The sequence below is a fragment of the Echinops telfairi genome, unplaced genomic scaffold (assembly GCF_000313985.2).
Source record: "Echinops telfairi isolate 266 unplaced genomic scaffold, ASM31398v2 ScPeMD7_7424;HRSCAF=8462, whole genome shotgun sequence".
NCBI classification, from domain to species: Eukaryota; Metazoa; Chordata; class Mammalia; order Afrosoricida; family Tenrecidae; genus Echinops; species Echinops telfairi.
In genome coordinates this window covers 58,390,649-58,407,694 of record NW_022111324.1, presented here as the reverse complement: position 1 = coordinate 58,407,694, position 17,046 = coordinate 58,390,649, and the positions used below count along the sequence as shown (strand labels likewise).

At 46.1% G+C, this 17,046-nt stretch overlaps 1 non-coding gene across 1 annotated transcript; it reads right to left on the bottom strand.

The window, feature by feature from the left end:
* Positions 1–4,547: 4,547 nt before the first annotated feature.
* On the bottom strand, positions 4,548–4,653 carry LOC115872405. Its single transcript, XR_004047811.1, has one exon. It is a non-coding gene; the product is annotated as a U6 spliceosomal RNA (small nuclear RNA).
* Positions 4,654–17,046: the final 12,393 nt, after the last annotated feature.

Genomic DNA, 17,046 nt, shown 5'->3' with positions numbered 1-17,046 from the left:
TTACATAGCAGACGTTTAGGCAACTGTAACCATTAGTCATACATTAGTAACATAAGTCAGACAGACATCAGTTAATCTACAGACATCTTAGAGCCGGTCTATGTAAGCAGTTTTCAGAAATAACTCCAAGTATCTTTCAAGGGCAGTGACAACTTGTTTAAGGCATCCTTTCTAAGAATAGCCACCATTTTTCCCACTACCCTTCGTTTCCTCAGAGACTCAAAAAACTCACTGCTATAGAGTTGATTCTGACTTCTAGTGACCTTCAGAGTCAGAGTAGATTAACCTGTTGCTGGGACTTTGGCCCAAATAGCTCTCACTTTTCAGGTCTGTTAGCATAAATTATTTCCCCATTCTACATGGGAGGCATCTGTGATGGAGGAACTTGGATAATTCTCCAAAGTCTTACCACGATTATTTGTGCAGGCTGGGAGGCAGCTTCAGATCCATGTGATGTGAGAGCAGGTGCTCGATGACCAGGTGGTACTTATTCCAGGGATGGAGTGTGGTTTGCCATCCCCAAATCAAGTGAGATAATACAGCATACCAACAGATCAAAAGAATTCTTAAAATCATATGATCACCCAAAGAGATGAAGGGAAAGTATTTGACAAAATCCAAAACCCTCTCATGACAACAACAACAACAACAAAAATAAAGAACTAAAAGAGAAATTTCTCAATACGATTCAAGGTATCTCTGAGCAAATCTGTTGTAAAAGATCTCTTTAAAGGGTTAAGGAGGAAAGATTGTCACTTTCAGGACTAAGAGGTACCTGATCCAAATCATGTTGTTTTTCAATCTCTGAACATGCGTGTGGAAGTCAGACAGTTAATAAGGAAGGGCAGAGAGGAATTGATGTGTTTGAATCAGGGTGTCGATGAAGAATAGTGAATAGACCATGGACTGCCAGAATGTTCCTTCGAAGGGAGGCTGGTAGGATTTCATCTCATATACGTGGGGCGTTCTGCCAGGAGGAACCATCCCCGGAGAGGGATATCATGCTGGGTCAATTACAGACTCAGGACAAAGAGAAATACGATGGATTGACGCGGTGGCTGCAACAGCAGATTCAAACAGCACAATAATGTGAGGATGACGTCGTACTGGGCAGAGTTTCATTGTGTCACACACAAGGCTGCCCAGAGTTGAAACAACAACATGAAACACCCCCAGCTCACATCATACTCGGAGGTGAAGCACTGAGAGCCTTCCCTTGAAGATCAGAAACCAGACAGGGCTGTCCATTCTTGCTATTCCTACTCAAAACTGTGCTGGATGCTCTAGCCAGGGTCGCTAGGCAAGAAAAAGAAACACATCTCAACTGGAAAGGAAGAGGCAAACTTGATCAAGTCACCGACACTATGAGCTTGTAGTACAGAGTCGGAGCAAGGAAGACGTGCCTCCCAGATGTGCCTCTCACTTTGCTACCCCGTGGCCAGCCTGATCCGATGCCTTGTCCTCCTCCTTATTTACTACCAACTGCAGCGTGCCTGCTTTCTGGCTGGAGCTTGGCAAGAAGGGTCAAAGTGGGTCAGAAATGTCCTACAGGAAAATGACAACAAAATCAGAATAGTGAGGAAACACATTTTGACATATGCAGCCCAGAGGAAGTGGGGAAAGGTCAGACGTGCGACATCACAGCGACATCTGCCTGGGACTAGAGCAACACAAGACTCGCAGTGACGCTCAAGGTCAGCAGAGGCTTCATTGGTGCCATGCTGTTTTTGGTAGGTGCCAACGAGTCAGTTCTGATTCTAAGGAACTCTGTGTACTGTCTTGTCGAAGGTCTTTCTCTTTCGCTGCCTGAATACTTTCTTAAAAAATCGTTTTATGGGGGGCTCAAACAACTCATTACACTCCATCCATCCATCCATTGTGTCAAGCACATTTGTACATTTGTTGCCATCCTCATTCTCAAAACATTTTCTTTCTGCTTGAGCCCTTGGTATCAGCTCCGCATTTTCCCCTCCCTCCCCCACCGTCCCTCCCTCACGAACCCTTGATAATTTATAAATTATTATTTTTTCATGTCTTACACTATCAGATGTCTCCTTTCACCCACTTTTCTGTTGTCTATCCCCCAGGGAGGGGGTTATATGTAGATCACTGTGATCGGTTCTCACTTTCTCCCCGACCTTCCCCTTCCTCTCCTGGTATCGCTATTCTCATTATTGGTCCTGAGGGGTTCATCTGTCCTGGATTCCCTGTGTTTCCAGTTCCTATCTGTATCACTGTGCATCCTCTGGTCTAGCCGGATTTGTAAGGTAGAATTGGGATCATGATAGTGGTGAGGGGAGTATTTAGGAACTAGAGGAAAGTTGTGTGTTTCATCGTTGCTACATTGACTTGCTCGTCTCCTCCCCTCCACCCTTCCCTAAGGGGATGTCCAGATGCTCACAGATGGGGTTTGGGTCCCCACTCTGCACTCCCCCTCATTCACAGTAATATGATTTTTTTGTTCTTTGATGCCTGATGCCTGATCCTATCAACACCTCATGATCACATAACTGCCTGAACACTTTACTAAGCATGATGTCCTTCTCCAGGGATTGGTCTTTCCTGGTACCATGTCCCCAGTATATGGACCAAGTCTTGCCCTCCTTGCCTCTAAGGAACATTCTGGCTAGACTTCCAAGACAGATTTGTTAGATCTTTTGGCAGTCCGTGGCACTTTCACTATTCTTCACCAGCACCATAACTCAAATGCATAGATTCTTCTTCAACCTTCCTTACTCAGTGTCCAACCTTCACATGCATAGAGGGTGATTGAGAATACCATGGCTCGAGCCAGGTGCACATTAGTCCTCAAAGTAACATCGTTGCTTTCGACACTTTAAAGAGGTCCTGGCAGCATATTTGCCCAATGCAACATGTTTGATTTCTTGACTGCTGCTTCTATGAACATTGTTTATGGATCCAAGCAAGACAACATCCTTGACAACTTCAATCTCTCCTCCATTAAGCATGATGCTCCATACTGGTCCAGTGGTGAGGATTTTGATTTTCTTTACATTGAGTTGTCATCTATACCTATACCGTAGACTGAAATCCTTGATCTTGACCTTTGTCTTGTCTTGAAGCAAGTGCCTCAGTCTTCCTCACTTTCAACAGCAGGCGGTGTCATGACCGTTGTTAATAAGCCTTCCTCCAATCCTGATGTTGTATTCCTTTCATAGATATGCTAAATGCTGCTAAGGTCTTCTCAAAGTATAAATGAAACAAGTTTACAGTAACAACAGCCAGGAAGGACATTGCTGACCCCGGAAACAGGAAGAGGAAGGGACCAAAAACATCGACCCGTGTGCTCTACGCACATGTCTTAGTTCTGAAGAGGACACCTCTGGGCCAAGCTTTCTAGTTACTCATGTGTGTGCTGGGATTGGCCTGTTTGGTCCCCTGGGCAAAGACCTCTCTGGGCTTCCCTGGAATTCATCCTAGTCATCTTGTCAGTTCAGTGATCAGAAGTGCGTGTGTATATGTGTGTGTGTGTGTGTGTGTGTGTGAAGTTCTAAAGGCACTAGGTGGACCTTTTGAAGGTTTAGTATGGTGTTAGGCCTTTTAGTTCTGCCCCTTGGACATCAAAACGGAAGTTCCTCCTCTGTGGGCTATTTGAACCCACCTCTTCTAAGAAACCATATGCCTATGTAGCCTGCTTGCCGGGGCGTCCCTCCCCCTCCCCCTGCTGAGCCCTTCACCAGGCCTCTGCTGCCCATTCGGGTCCCCGCAGGTTGTATCCTCAGTTTACCTCGTTGACTGTCCTCAGGAGGTGGTGCACGTCAGGAGTGGCCAGGCAGTCTGTCAATCTCACTCTGTCCCATCGGCGGGTAGGTCGCCTACTCTCTCCCAATGACCACAGCAGATGCTTACATTTCCGCCCTTAACACATTGGTTCTTGCTGCAACATCTGGCGGCGCAGACTACTACCCCTTCGTGGGAACCTGAGTTAGGCATTCAGTTCTTCCTTGTTGCTCCTACTTCTCTGGTTGCTTTTCTTTGGTCTCTTTTGCTCCCTTCTCACTCTGCCCCTCTGGGTACACACCCACACCATGTCTCTCTAGCCGGCCCAGAGCAGTTGTTGGAGACCTTGACTCCATCGTCCTGCTGGCCAGCTCCCTCCTAGGCCCTGGGGCTCAACATGAATTCCTTTTTCTCTCATTGGGCACAGCAGTTGCCTCTCCTGTTAACCCTGCATACAACCAACCACCTCCACATGCATTGCTTTAATGCTGTCAGCATCATTTCCCCCAGACTGCTTCCACTGCTCCCCATTTCTGTCCCTCCACTCTTATTCTCTATACGCCAACCATACACGTCTTCCGCGAGCACACGTTTGATAAAGTTCATCTGTTTAAACCATTCACTATAGCTCCATGACCTTAAAAAATAGGATTCCCTTGACTCTTGGGTAAGGTGACCAGATTTTAACATTGGTAAAGCGGGACACCATTGATAAAACTCATATCCTGGCGAAATAGCCACATGGCAGCCGAAAACCATATACCCTAGCTTGTCATTCATTCTTTCCAAAAATCGGGATTTTTAAAAAAAATATGGAACGCTTCACGAATTTGCGTGTCATCCTTGCGCAGGGGCCATGCTAATCTTCTCTGTATGTTCCAATTTTAGTAGATGTGCTGCTGAAGCGAGCACAAATCGGGACTTTTCTAAAATGCCACAGGACTCAGGAAAAATTGTTAAAAATCAGGACTGTCACGCCAAAAGCGGACGTCTGGTCACCTTACTCTTGGGTCTTTCTGCCCACCCACCTGTCTTCTTCACCATGTACAAGTATTCCTGCAGCCAGGTTTCTCCTCCAAAGAGCAGCCCACTCAACACGTCCAGCCTATTTTTAATAAGGATTTCAGATGTAACATCAACTGGATTCCTCCTCCCCTGTCTTCTCGATCAGTGAATTCTGCCATCATGCAGTCAGGCACCCAAGCCAGAGACCTACGCATCACTCTTTTCTCTCCTTGTCTATTTCTAATCCTTCTGCAAAACTTGTAGCTCTGCCTTCAAAACACATCCCCCAATTAGACCACCCTTCACCCCGCTCTCGCATCGTCAGCTCTCTCTTTATTGGAGTACCGCACCAGCCGATTACCTGACCTTGCTTCTGCTTTGACCTACTTGAGCCTGTTATGAGTTAAGCTGGAGTAATCATACCGAAAAGAAATCTGATCATGTTATCATGTTACCTCCCTCCTCAAAGCTCTCCACAGCCTTCCTTCTCACCTAAGAAACGACAAAGACCCTGGATGATGTGATTTCTAAGACGTCTCCAACCTCACTTCTCCAGTTTGGCTCTGCTGTACACTTCTCTCCAGCCACGCCGACATTGTTGTTTCTCAAGCCCACATCTGCTCCGACGCACAGCTTTATTCCTACTCTTTCTCTGCCCGAATGCTCTCTCCACAGATAGTGGATGTCCGCTTTCCTCACTGCGTTGTTGTTATTTTTTGTTTTTAAATTTTTATGTGAATTGGGTGAAGACTTGCGGAGGAAATCAATTTTCCATTCAACAACTCTCACACATTTTGCTTCGTGTCATTGATTGCAATCTCCACAATGTAGCACCACCTATCCTACTTCCTCCCTGGGTTTCCCATTTCCGTTCTTCCTTCTTTCCTACCTCTTCTGAACGTTAAACGTTGCCTGTATTATCTCGAGTGGTTGATTATGCTAAGAAGTACACACCTCCCCGCCGTTATGGTTCCTCTCAGAGACGTGCCTTTTGCTTAGCTGAGAGATGAGCCATGGGGGTGACTTCTCCTGCAGTACTGAATGGCCTTGGCGGTTCTAGCAGTCTCTGTCTGAGCAGTAAGTGTGGCCTTTTTTCTGGTTCTGCATTTTGCCATTCTAGCCAGCCCTTTCCTTTCAGAGCAGTTGGTGGGGGTACCATGGTGCCTGCCATCTAGTTTTCTGGTCTCAGAGTTGCAGAGATTGATGTGTGAATGAGACTTGAGACCGTGGTATTAATGGTTTCCTCGTGCCTTTGATTTTCTTCACTTTTCTATGCTCTGGAGAGGAAGAGATCAAGAGGGAGGGCACCTTAGGTGACTGCCCACAAGCTTTTAAGTGATTATTCACCAAAGTAGGATGTAGAGCACTGTATTTGTGGACTGCATTCTGTCAATTGAGCCTTGGTGTTGCCCAAGACTATGACCCTGAGTTCCTAGGACCAGCGACTCCTTCCCTCAAGGTGTTTAGTTATGTCTAAGCAGGTTTTTTGGGTTTGTTTTTTGTTTTAATTATTCTATTGGGGGCTCGTACAATTCTTATCACAGTCCATCCATCCATCCATTGTGTCAACCACATATGTACATTTGTTGCCATCATTCTCAAAACATTTGCTTTCTACTTTAGCCCTTAACATCAGTTGCTCATTTCCCCCCTCCTTCCTTACTCCTCCCTCCCTCATGAGCCCTTCATAATTCATAAATTATTATAGTTTTGTCATAAGTTACACTGTCTGGCGTCTCCCTCCGCCCTCTTCTCTGCTGTCCAGTCTAAGAAGTTTTTATAACTGTGTCCCCTGTAGGCTCCACTACTACATTCATGGATATATTAGCAACATAGTTAAATACACAGGCAGAAATGTCTCTGACAAATAAATATATACTCACAAATATCTATCTATCTCCATAGACACAGTCTCACTCTCCTGCCCACACCTGTTCAGCCTGCGTGTCTATCCATGTCTCCACCCACAGCACCCAGAGATCACCATATTGAACCGTGGTGAATGTAGCAGTATTGACCTCTGTTGCCTTTAACTCCTGCCCTTCATGCTTCCATCGTTTCTGCTGACCTCCCTCTTAATGTATGCTGCCTTCCCTTTCACTGAAGTTCATGTGTATCTCCTCCAATTTCTTCCTCTCCAACCCTGAAAACCAACAAAGAATGTCTCTTGTGGGTGGAAAGATTTTCCTTGACTTTTTATAATCCAAACTCACTGCCAAGGAGTCAAGTCTGACTTATAATGACCCTATAGGACAGGGTAGAACTGCCCCTGTAAGTTTCCAAGATTATAACTCTTTATGGGAATAGAGACCCCCATCTTTCTCCCGAGGAGTAGCTGGTGGTTGTCAAACTGTGGAACTTGTGGTTAGCAGCCCAAGGGCACTAGGGTTCCATGACTTCTTATAACCGTAGTCTCGTAATGTTTGTCCTATTGGGGTAGATTTATGTCACTCCTCAGATTGGCCCCCAGGCTTACCCAAGTTCTGAGGTGTTTCACAGACACATTGGTAGTCTTTAATAGTTTGTGGTATTCCAGTGTGTGTAAAACATCATTTGAGGATCTATTCTTTTTATTCTGTAAGTACATTTATGTTTACTTTTTATTGTGAATTGGGAGAAGCTTTACAGAGCAGAGCAGTTTTCCATACAATTCACCACATTGACACTCATTGACTGTCACCTCCACAATAAAAAATCACTTCTCCCATTTGCTCCCTAGCTTTCCCGTTTCCTCTCCTCCTTCTTCCCTAATCTTTCTGAACGCTGTCCTTTTGATATCAAATGGGTGATTATTTGAAGATATGGGCTGTTTCCGTCTAGTGTTATTGTTCCCTGTCTCTAAAAAAACAAACCCACTGCCATCAAGTTGGTTCCAACTCATAGTGACCCTCTAGGACAGGGTGGAGTTGCCCCTTGGGTTTCCAGGAGAGTAATTCTTTACTGGATTAGAAAACCCTTAAGTCTTTTTTCTGAGGAGAAGCTGGTGGATTTGAACTGCTGACCTTCTGGTTAGCAACCCAATGAGTCATGACTGTGCCACCAGGGTTGTCTAGCATGGACCTGTCTATTGTTTGGCTAAAAACTGAACTTTAGTGTGGGGTGAAAGGAGAGGGGTCCCCCACAAGTCATCACAGGTTCAGTAGGCACAATTGTACCGTGATAATAAGTAAAGATTATAGTAAAGCCATAGAGAGCATGATAGAGGAGAGACTGGAATAAATGGAGTCAGACACAATTCATGGTAGCATTGCTCACCTCAGCCCCGCTTGATGGTCCTCGTGGGGGGAACTCGGCCATGAGAGCAGGAGCAGCCTCGGGGACCGAGAACCGGGGAGAGCCTCAGCCCGAGGACAGGGGAGAGCTATTCTTTATTGCTAACCAATCATTAGATCACTTTAGGGGGACATGATTACAGAATCACACGTCACAGGAAGGGGCAGTACAATAGGCATGCACATTGTAGGAAGGGGATCTATGATAGGCATAAGTGTAACAGGAAGGGGATGAGCTAGGGGTGTGCCCATAGGAATGGGAAGGTCTAGGGGCATACATGTGACAAGATGGGTCGACCCTAGGTTCATGATGGCAGCCTAAGCTTGGTCATCCTTGGGCGGGTTTGACCTCTCTGGTGTCTCCTAGAAAATAGACAACTACTATCCTTATCAGAAGGGAGTGGGCCCTGCTTGTGGAATAAACAGTGGTGTCTGCTTGCTCCAGATGTCTGATAGCTCTTAAGGAGAATGACCCCTAATCTACTCCTGATAACCTCCAAGTGTATAGTCATTCACAAGCAGCTAAGTCTGGCACATATTTGAGGGAGACAGCTTGAGAGAAATCCATCTGTTTCCCACACTTTAGGGCAAGTTTATTCCCACCCCTAACAGGTGGCTAAGGGTCATATTCTCAGGGTTCCTCTGGTCTCTATCTGACCTATAAACCTGGCCTTTTCTTTCTGATCCTGAATTTTGTTCATACTTTTCTACCACTCTATTGAGGAGCTTCTAATCCCAACTGCCAGAGCAGTTGGGCATGGTGCTCAGGCATCATCTAGTTCTTCTGACGTCAGCGTCCTGGACGTCGATGTTCATGTGGTCCATTACTCACTCTAGTAGACCCATTGTTTCCACCTGCCTTTGATTTTCATCACCTTCCTTTCTTCCCTATAGGGAAAGATCAATAGTTGCAACCTAGATGTCTGCTCAGAAGCTTTTAAGACTGAAGTTTCCATTCACCACCGTAAGATGTAGAACATTGTCTTTGTGGCAAATGCTAGGCCAATGGACCTCAGGCCCCCTCTGAGACTATAGTCCTGAGCCTCCACGCTTAGTAACCCTTTCCTTTAAGGTGTTTGGTTTGATCTAAGATATCTGTGTTCCTTTGCCCTTGAATACCATGTACAAATGTCCTTAGTCAAAACTATGTATACCTTCTCCCTCCCCTGGGTCAGTCTGCGTGCCTATCCAGGCATGGACTGGTAGATCACCATTCTTGCAGGACTGTACAGACAACGATATCTACTGCTGCTGCCTTTCACTTTCACTCAGCTCCCACTGTCTCCCCTTTCCGCACGACTGCTCTGGCAAGCTCCCCCTTACGGTGTCCCGCCTTCCCCTGCCCCGGTCAATATGGAGGGACCCTCCAGGTAGTCGCTTACCCTCCATCATACACCGAGAGCCATAGAAGAATTTTCTTTCAGCATGAAAACGTTTTGTTGACTTTTTATAGTAGTGTTTTCAAACTGTATTTGTCCTTTTTGATTGATGGACTTTATCAGGGTACTAGCCTCGAGGTTCATCCTTATGATGAGTTGTTTGTAGATTCATGGCTCTCTTTAAAAGTTGCGTAGTATTCCGCTTGTGTCTATGTACCATACTTTATTTATTCTCTCATTACTGGGCAAGTAGGTTGGTTACATGTTTTTGCTATTGTAACTAGTGCTGTGATGAGCACATGCGTGCATTGATCTGTTTGCGCCAAGGAAAGAGGTTTGCTTATGTTTTGTTGATTATGCAGAGGCATTCAACCAACTATGGATAAGATTGAGAAGAACAGGAATTTCAGAACACTTGTGTTCATGTGTAACCTGCTTTTGGACCAAGGGCCACTGTTGGACAGAACAAGAGTAGACCCCCATGGTTTCACATCAGGACAGGTGTGCTCAGGGCTGTGTCTTCTCACCTTGCTGTTCCATCTGTCTACTGAGGAAATCATCTGAGAAGTTAGATTAGATGGAGCAGAAGGTGGCATCAGGGTTGGAGAGAGGCTTATTCACAGCCTGCGATATGCAGATGACACCATCTTGCTGGCTGAAGGTGAAGAGGGCTTGAAATCCCGATGAAGATCAAAGACCGCAGCCTTCAGTCTGGATTAGAGCTCTGTGTCAAGTCCACACACCCAAACCCACCAGTAATATCATGGTAAATGGAGAAAAAACTGAGGTTGCCAAGGATTTCATTCTACTTGGATCCAGCATCAGTGCTCACGGAAGCAGCAGTCAGGAGGTTGAATGTGTGAAGTTGTACTGGGAGCAAGCATGTGAGTCATTCCACAACAGACATGCCTTCCCTGGCTGTTCGAATGTTGATGGGGGCCTCTTCCCACTGACACATTGTCTATATTTTTGTCTTTATACCAGTAGGACCTTATCCTTACCAACTTAATGTGATCTGCAGTTCATTGTTTTCTGTGCCATTTCCCAGCTGTGAAGCACAGGAGGATGTATAAGGATCATAACTGATACAAAGGGTTACGAGGAATGCAGGGGTGAGGGATACGTGATAGGGAGCGAGAGGGGAGGTTGGGAGTAAATAATGAAAGCGGGAGGGGGGGCACTAGAATTGATTGTGATTGCCCAACTCATTTTAAAGGCGGTTTAACCTTGCGGGGAGGGAATGTTCTAAGATAGATGTGGTGGTAATTGTACAATTCCCCTTGATATGATTGAACGATTCAACTATTCAATTATATGATATGTAAAGTATGTGCCAATGAAACTGTTGGGGAGAAAATAAAATAAAAGTTTAAAAAAGAAAAAATAAGTAAAAGAAAAAAAATCAAATGTATTGCATTGGGCAAATCTGTTGTGAAAGACCTCTTGTGGCAGTCTCCTGTCAACTTGAGCAAAGGGGTGGAATCTAGCCTGTCAATCAGGTCATAGTCAATAATGCCTTTGTGTGGGCATAGCCTTCTCCTGAGGATTCTGGAAACTCCTGTCTTCCTCCCTGGAGGTGGGATGTACACACTGTCTGCTTCGTCTTCCTGCTGACCAAATGCAAGAAGCCATGCCGATCCCAGCCAGAGCCCTGGAGCTGGAGGAGCCATGTGGAGACTCATACCAGCACTGAGATGCTTCTGCCGCCACTGGATCCACAAGACTTTCCACCCACAGGCCTGTGATCTTCCTGCACTCGGCATCATCATTGCATGTGCTCCGTGAGTGTGAAGAGGAATTTATAGACTGGGATCGGACATATGGGCTAATATCAAACTTATGGACTTGATCTGAACTGGGATGTTTCTTAATAAATACAATTACTTTTTGATATAAAGCTCTTTCTTATACACATGTGAGTGTCTCTGGATTTGTTTCCCTAGTCAATGTAGACTAACACACCTCTGTAAAATGTTAAGGAGCAAAGTTGCCATGTTGAGAACTAAGATACACCTTAGCTTACCCAGGGTATTTTCAACCACCTCACATGCCTCTGAAAGTTGGATCATGAATAAAGTAGGCCAAGGATGAACTGATCCCTTTGAATGATGGTATGGACAAAGAATGTTGAATAGACTCAGGAACTGTCAGAAGAAGAAACAAGTCTCTCTTGGAAGAACAGCCAGACACCTCCTTAGAAGCAGGGGTCATGTGACTTTTTCTCACATATTTTGGGCATGATATTAAAAGGGATCAGTCCTTAGGGAAGGACATCAACAAAAAAAGAAGAGGACCCCTTAGCAAGATGGATTGACACTGTGGCTGCAACAATGAGTCTGAACATAGCGAGGATTATGAAGATGGCGAATGACCAGGAAGTGCTTTGGGCTTTGGGGTACAAAAAGTCACTGTGAGTTGGAACCAGCTCAATGGAACTTAACAACAAGAATTCAATCAATGACAAAGGGTTAGGATCACGGTTTCATGAGACATCCAGCTCATGGATGTGATCACATACATGTTGAGGGCCACTGCTCTACCACCTAATGGGCTGGGTAAAGCCCGAGGGTTCAAAAGCTTGTAAGAGACCATCCAAGACAATTGGTCTCTCCTTCCCTCGAAAGGCGGATCAGGGGCCACTGGACTATTTTGCAAAGCAGCTGCGCTTTCACTTGTGCCCCTGGATGCTAGTCTGTCAAGATCCTTCCTAAAAACGTAGTGGCACTCAGCACTAAGCATGGTTTGGTTTCAAAGATCAATATCTTTCTCATTAAATTCTTCTGCCAGCCACTTAATTCAAAGCTGTCTCTTACTTTGCATCTTGGGTATATTTTGGTTGGCAGAAGTGTTGTGTCACTAGAAGGGCCCATGACGTAGTCAGCACAAGCACCTCTCTTGAACAACCTTTTGGTTTTCGGTTGTCATAAACAAACGTCTCACGTTTTTGTCCCCCTTCCTTTATGAAAGCACGTTGAAGAGTTTCAGAATCTCATATACCTGACTGCAAATTATGAGAAGTCATTGGGAAGATGAGACTTGAAGATTTGGCTGAGATCGTAACTCCTCAAGAGGGAAATCTTGGGTTTCTCCTTAGGCGGAACCAGTAGCGCGCAGTGATGTACAGCCCTCTAGTGGCTTTTCAACGTAACACAGAGAGGAAGGCAGGGCAATAGGATGGCTCATTCATTCATCCAGGGGCCAAATAATGCGCGTCTAACTCACAAGGTGTTGTAGGAGTTATGCCCCTGGTTGCTAAGCACGGGGTTGGCAATTCAAACCCACTAGTTACTCCTTGAGAGATAGAAGAGGTGCTCTGCTTCTTCTTAAAGATTTACAGCCTGTCAACCCACAGGGGCAGTTCCACTCCATCCCGTGGGGGCAGAGTTTGTGTTGCTGTTTTCTCACAGGGTCAGGTGCTGTTCCACACGTTTGGGATGACTAGCCCCAAGAGCAGTTCAAACACACCGGCAGCCCCACAGGAGCGAGGTAAGGCTATCCGCTCCCATGACGAGCAACAGCCCCAGGAACCCAGTGCAGGGCTGTTGATTCCGATAGAGGGGTCTCTATGCTTCGGAACTGACTCCAGAGAAGTAAGTTTGGTCTTATGAAGTTAGACATGTTCTAGGTGCTGGGAATACTGCAGTGAGCAACTCAAAACAACTAAAAAACCCAAAAAAACCTCACTGCCATTAGCCAATACTGACTCATAGCAGCCCTCTAAGTCAGACCAGAGGTGTCCCCATGGGCTTCCAAGACTGTAAGTCTTCATAGGAGGAGAAAGCCTTGTCCTGCTCCTGCGGAACAGCTGGTGGTTATGAGCTGCTGACCTTGAGGTCAGTCACCCAACGCTTAACCACTCCACCACCAGGCCTTAGGTGCCATCCTAGCAAGTCAGCTCCAACTTATAGCGACCTTATGTATAATCAAATGACCTTATGTATAACAGGATGACCTTATGCATAATCGAATGACCTTATGTATAGTAGGATGACCTTATGTATAATAGGATGACCTTATATATAGTAGGATGACCTTATGTATAGTTGGATGACCTTATGTATAACAGGATGACCTTATGTATAGTAGGATGACCTTATGTATAATAGGATGACCTTATGTATAGTAGGATGACCTTACGTATAGTTGGATGACCTTATGTATAACAGGATGACCTTATATATAGTAGGATGACCTTATGTATAATAGGATGTCCTTATGTATAACAGGATGGAACAATGCCTAGTCCGGCATCATCCTCACAACAGTAGGTAGATTTGAGCCTGTTGTTGTAGCCACTGTATCATCTCATGAGGGTCTTTCTCTGCTTTACCAAGAATGATGTCCTTCTCCAAGGGTTGGTCCGTATCACAGGGTTGGTAATATATCCAAAGGAGGTGAGACTGTTTCTCCACCCTTTTTTCTAAGAAGCATTCTGGCTGTATTTCTTCCAAGACAGATTTCTTTGTTCTTTTGGCAGTCTGTGAGGTATTTGGTATTCTTCGTCAAAACCATAATGGGGACACATGGATTTGCTGTTTTTCCTGATTTATTGTGCACCTTTCACATGCATAGGAGGCGATCAACAATACCACGGCTTGGGGCACCTTAGTCGTCCAAGTGATATTTTTTCTTTTTAAGACCTGAAAGAGGTCTTTCTGTAGCAGATTTGCCTGATGCGGTACATCAACTCGTTCCTTGCCTGCTGCTTCCATGGGGGTTGGTTCTTGATGCAAGTAAAGCGAAATCTCGCTTTTCTCTGTGGATCGTGATGTAACTGAGTGGTGCAGCTGTGAGGATGTTTGTTTTATGTGAGAGGCAATGCAATGTCTGCTCTTCAGGACAAGGTGCTTCGAGTCTCCTTCACTGTCAGCGTCCTCATGGGCAATGGGGACAGAAGCTGGTGAGGAGAACACATGTGAAGTCAGGCTCAGGAGCTTGATTGTGGATACTTCCTGCACAGGCACCACCGATATGTCAGCCACGACGCCGAACAGCGGAGCGCTCAGACAAGAACGTTCAGAAAGCAAAGCCTGGAGATCTACTGCTGACAACCAGCCCACGAAAACCCCGTGCGTCACACAGGTCCATCTGCACCTGCCCGGGCCAGTGCAGGGCAGGGCAGTGGCTCCTTCTGCCGTGTGTGCGGCCTCTCGGGATAGGGCATCCACTCGGTGGCAGTTAACAATAACAGCATGCTTGAGTTAGTTGCCCAAAGAGCTCCTGTTTACAAATTAGTCCATGTTTCCAGGGACACCTCCTGTGGAGCACCTGCGGTCAGAGCTATCAGGTAACAGTGCAAACAAAGGGTTTATTGCAACCTTGAGACTGGTCCAAACTGAAAACTGACAACATGGGCAAGCGGAGCAAGAAGGTGAGAAGATGCTGAACTAGACTTGGGATCCCAGGAGAGTGGTTATGGAGAAGTCAGAGCCTTGGGCCTGGCATCCTGGAGCTGCACATCTCCTAGTTCTCAATCTACATGAAATCTCTCATCACCGACTTCAACCCCTTGCTTGTTTCTTCCCGGCTGTGGCCACAATTTGGAATGGTTGGGTTCCTCTGTTTGCTCTCTTTCTGGCTGACTGATCTCCCCAACTCCAGGGTTGAATGCTCTCCAGAGGGCAAGACACTACCTGTGTCTCAGCACCTGGCACCTGACAGAGCCTCATTTCATATTTACTGAAGGATGAGTTTTAAGCCGGCAGGGCAGGTGAACTACATCCATATGAGAAACTAGTAACAGATCAGGATATAGCGAATTCTAGATAAGCAGCACAGTCAAGTATTCTCCTATGAGACGACGGTGGGTGGAAGGCAAGGCCAGAAAACAAGACAAAAATGGACCCACTGCGGTTGACTTGGTTCTGACTCCTGGAGACCCAGCCCAGGGATTCTGAGACAGAAAAATCTCTTCTGGGGCATAGAGCCTCATCTTCCTCCCGAGGAGTGGCTGATGGGTTTGAACTGCCCACCTTTGGGATGAGCAGCTTAGTCCACTGTGCCCTCAGGACTCTTCGGGCTGAAGGCAGTCAGAGAAAATCTTAGGGTGGAAACTAGGCACGTGCTGAGTCTCAAACGATGGGTAGACAGACTATGAAGAAGGGAGAGAGAGATGAGGGTGGGGTGTTGGGTGCACACAGTTCCCAATTGACTCCCACACTCTCTTCAGCCTCCAGAGCAGGGGTCCTCAAACTATGGCCCGTGGGCCACATGTGGCCCACCGAGGACATTTATCCTGCCCACCGGGTGTTTTTGCTGCTGCTGCCTGTCCTGCTTAGTAGCAGAGTCGTTCGGGCCAGCAGTGTGCATGTGTGGAATGTGCACTGTACCCTCCAACTCCCCTCCTTCTCTCTGTCTCTCGACTCCTCCTCTCAGTCTCAGGTGTGATCCCAGGAGTCAGGAGCTTGCCTGTGCAGAGCCTGCTGCTGCCTGAGGACCTAGGGGAGAACAAGTTAGGATTTTTTTTTTGAAGTTAGGAGGTCTATTTTTTTTTTTTATTTTGCAATTAGTTAGGCCTCTTTTTTTTTTTGGCAGTTTAGGGGGGCCTTTTTTTCTGATGTTAGGAGGTCTTCTTTTTAAGTTGGTTAGTTGGTTGGGGGTGGCTTCTAGGGGGGTTGCGTCACAGTGATAGCGCAAATAGTCAGCGCTCAGTGTTAATGCAAATTGTCAGTGCTCATGCAAATTGTCAGTGCTCAGAGGTAATGCAAATGGTCGGCGCTCAGTAGTAATGATAATTGTAAGTGCTCAGTATTATTGCAAATGGGCAGCAGTCAGTGTTAATGCAAATGGTCAGTGTTCAGTGTTATTGCCTGAGTGCCCCAAACTGGTAATCTGCCTAAGGCCCCATGGGAACTTAATCGGGCTCTGCAGACAGCTGAGGAGTAGGACACCCAATTTAATTGACAGTAAGTGCATTTACATTCTGATTGCTATTCAGTTGTGTATGATGTTTTACGTTGTGTGCTGTGTAAGCCCCGGTTCACACTGTTGCGATCTCTGAGCAGTGCGAGTTGAGCTGTGTGCTTGTGTGGCTGAACTCGCATTAGATTCGGAAGAAAAAGGCACACGTGCCTTCTTTTTTCCTGCAGTGGAATCTGATTGCAGGGGTCTTCTCACCCATGTGATCAGATGCCTGTGCGAGTTCACAGATCGCAGTGCGGTTCGCACAGGGTAGTGTGAACTGGAAAGGTGGTGGAGGAACCAGCTCTACAATCGTGCCGGTTCCCCCACTGCACCAGTGTGAGCCTGAGGTAAAAGCGGAGCTCCACTAATAAGGGCACTGGTGAGGCTGAAATGATGTGGACTGGCAAGGCTGCATTAATGGACACTGATCAGACTGCATTAACGGGCAGTGCAGTCTATATGTGGGCAAAGTTATTGCTGGTATATTGTTTTTGTAGCACTGCATACACATATTGGTATTTTACTAATAGCAATTTGGAATCCCTAGGAAACAATGATATCAAGAAAGAGAAAAATTAACTCACAGTGTAGGATATTCAAAGAACAGTGGACTTATGATGACTTTTTCATGCAGTACAAGGAAGGAGCTGCATGGCCAGCCCCACTATGAGACATGATGCCCCTCACTGATGCATGGCCCTGCGGGGGACAACACCAGAGACACAGTGTGGGAATTGCACCCGATC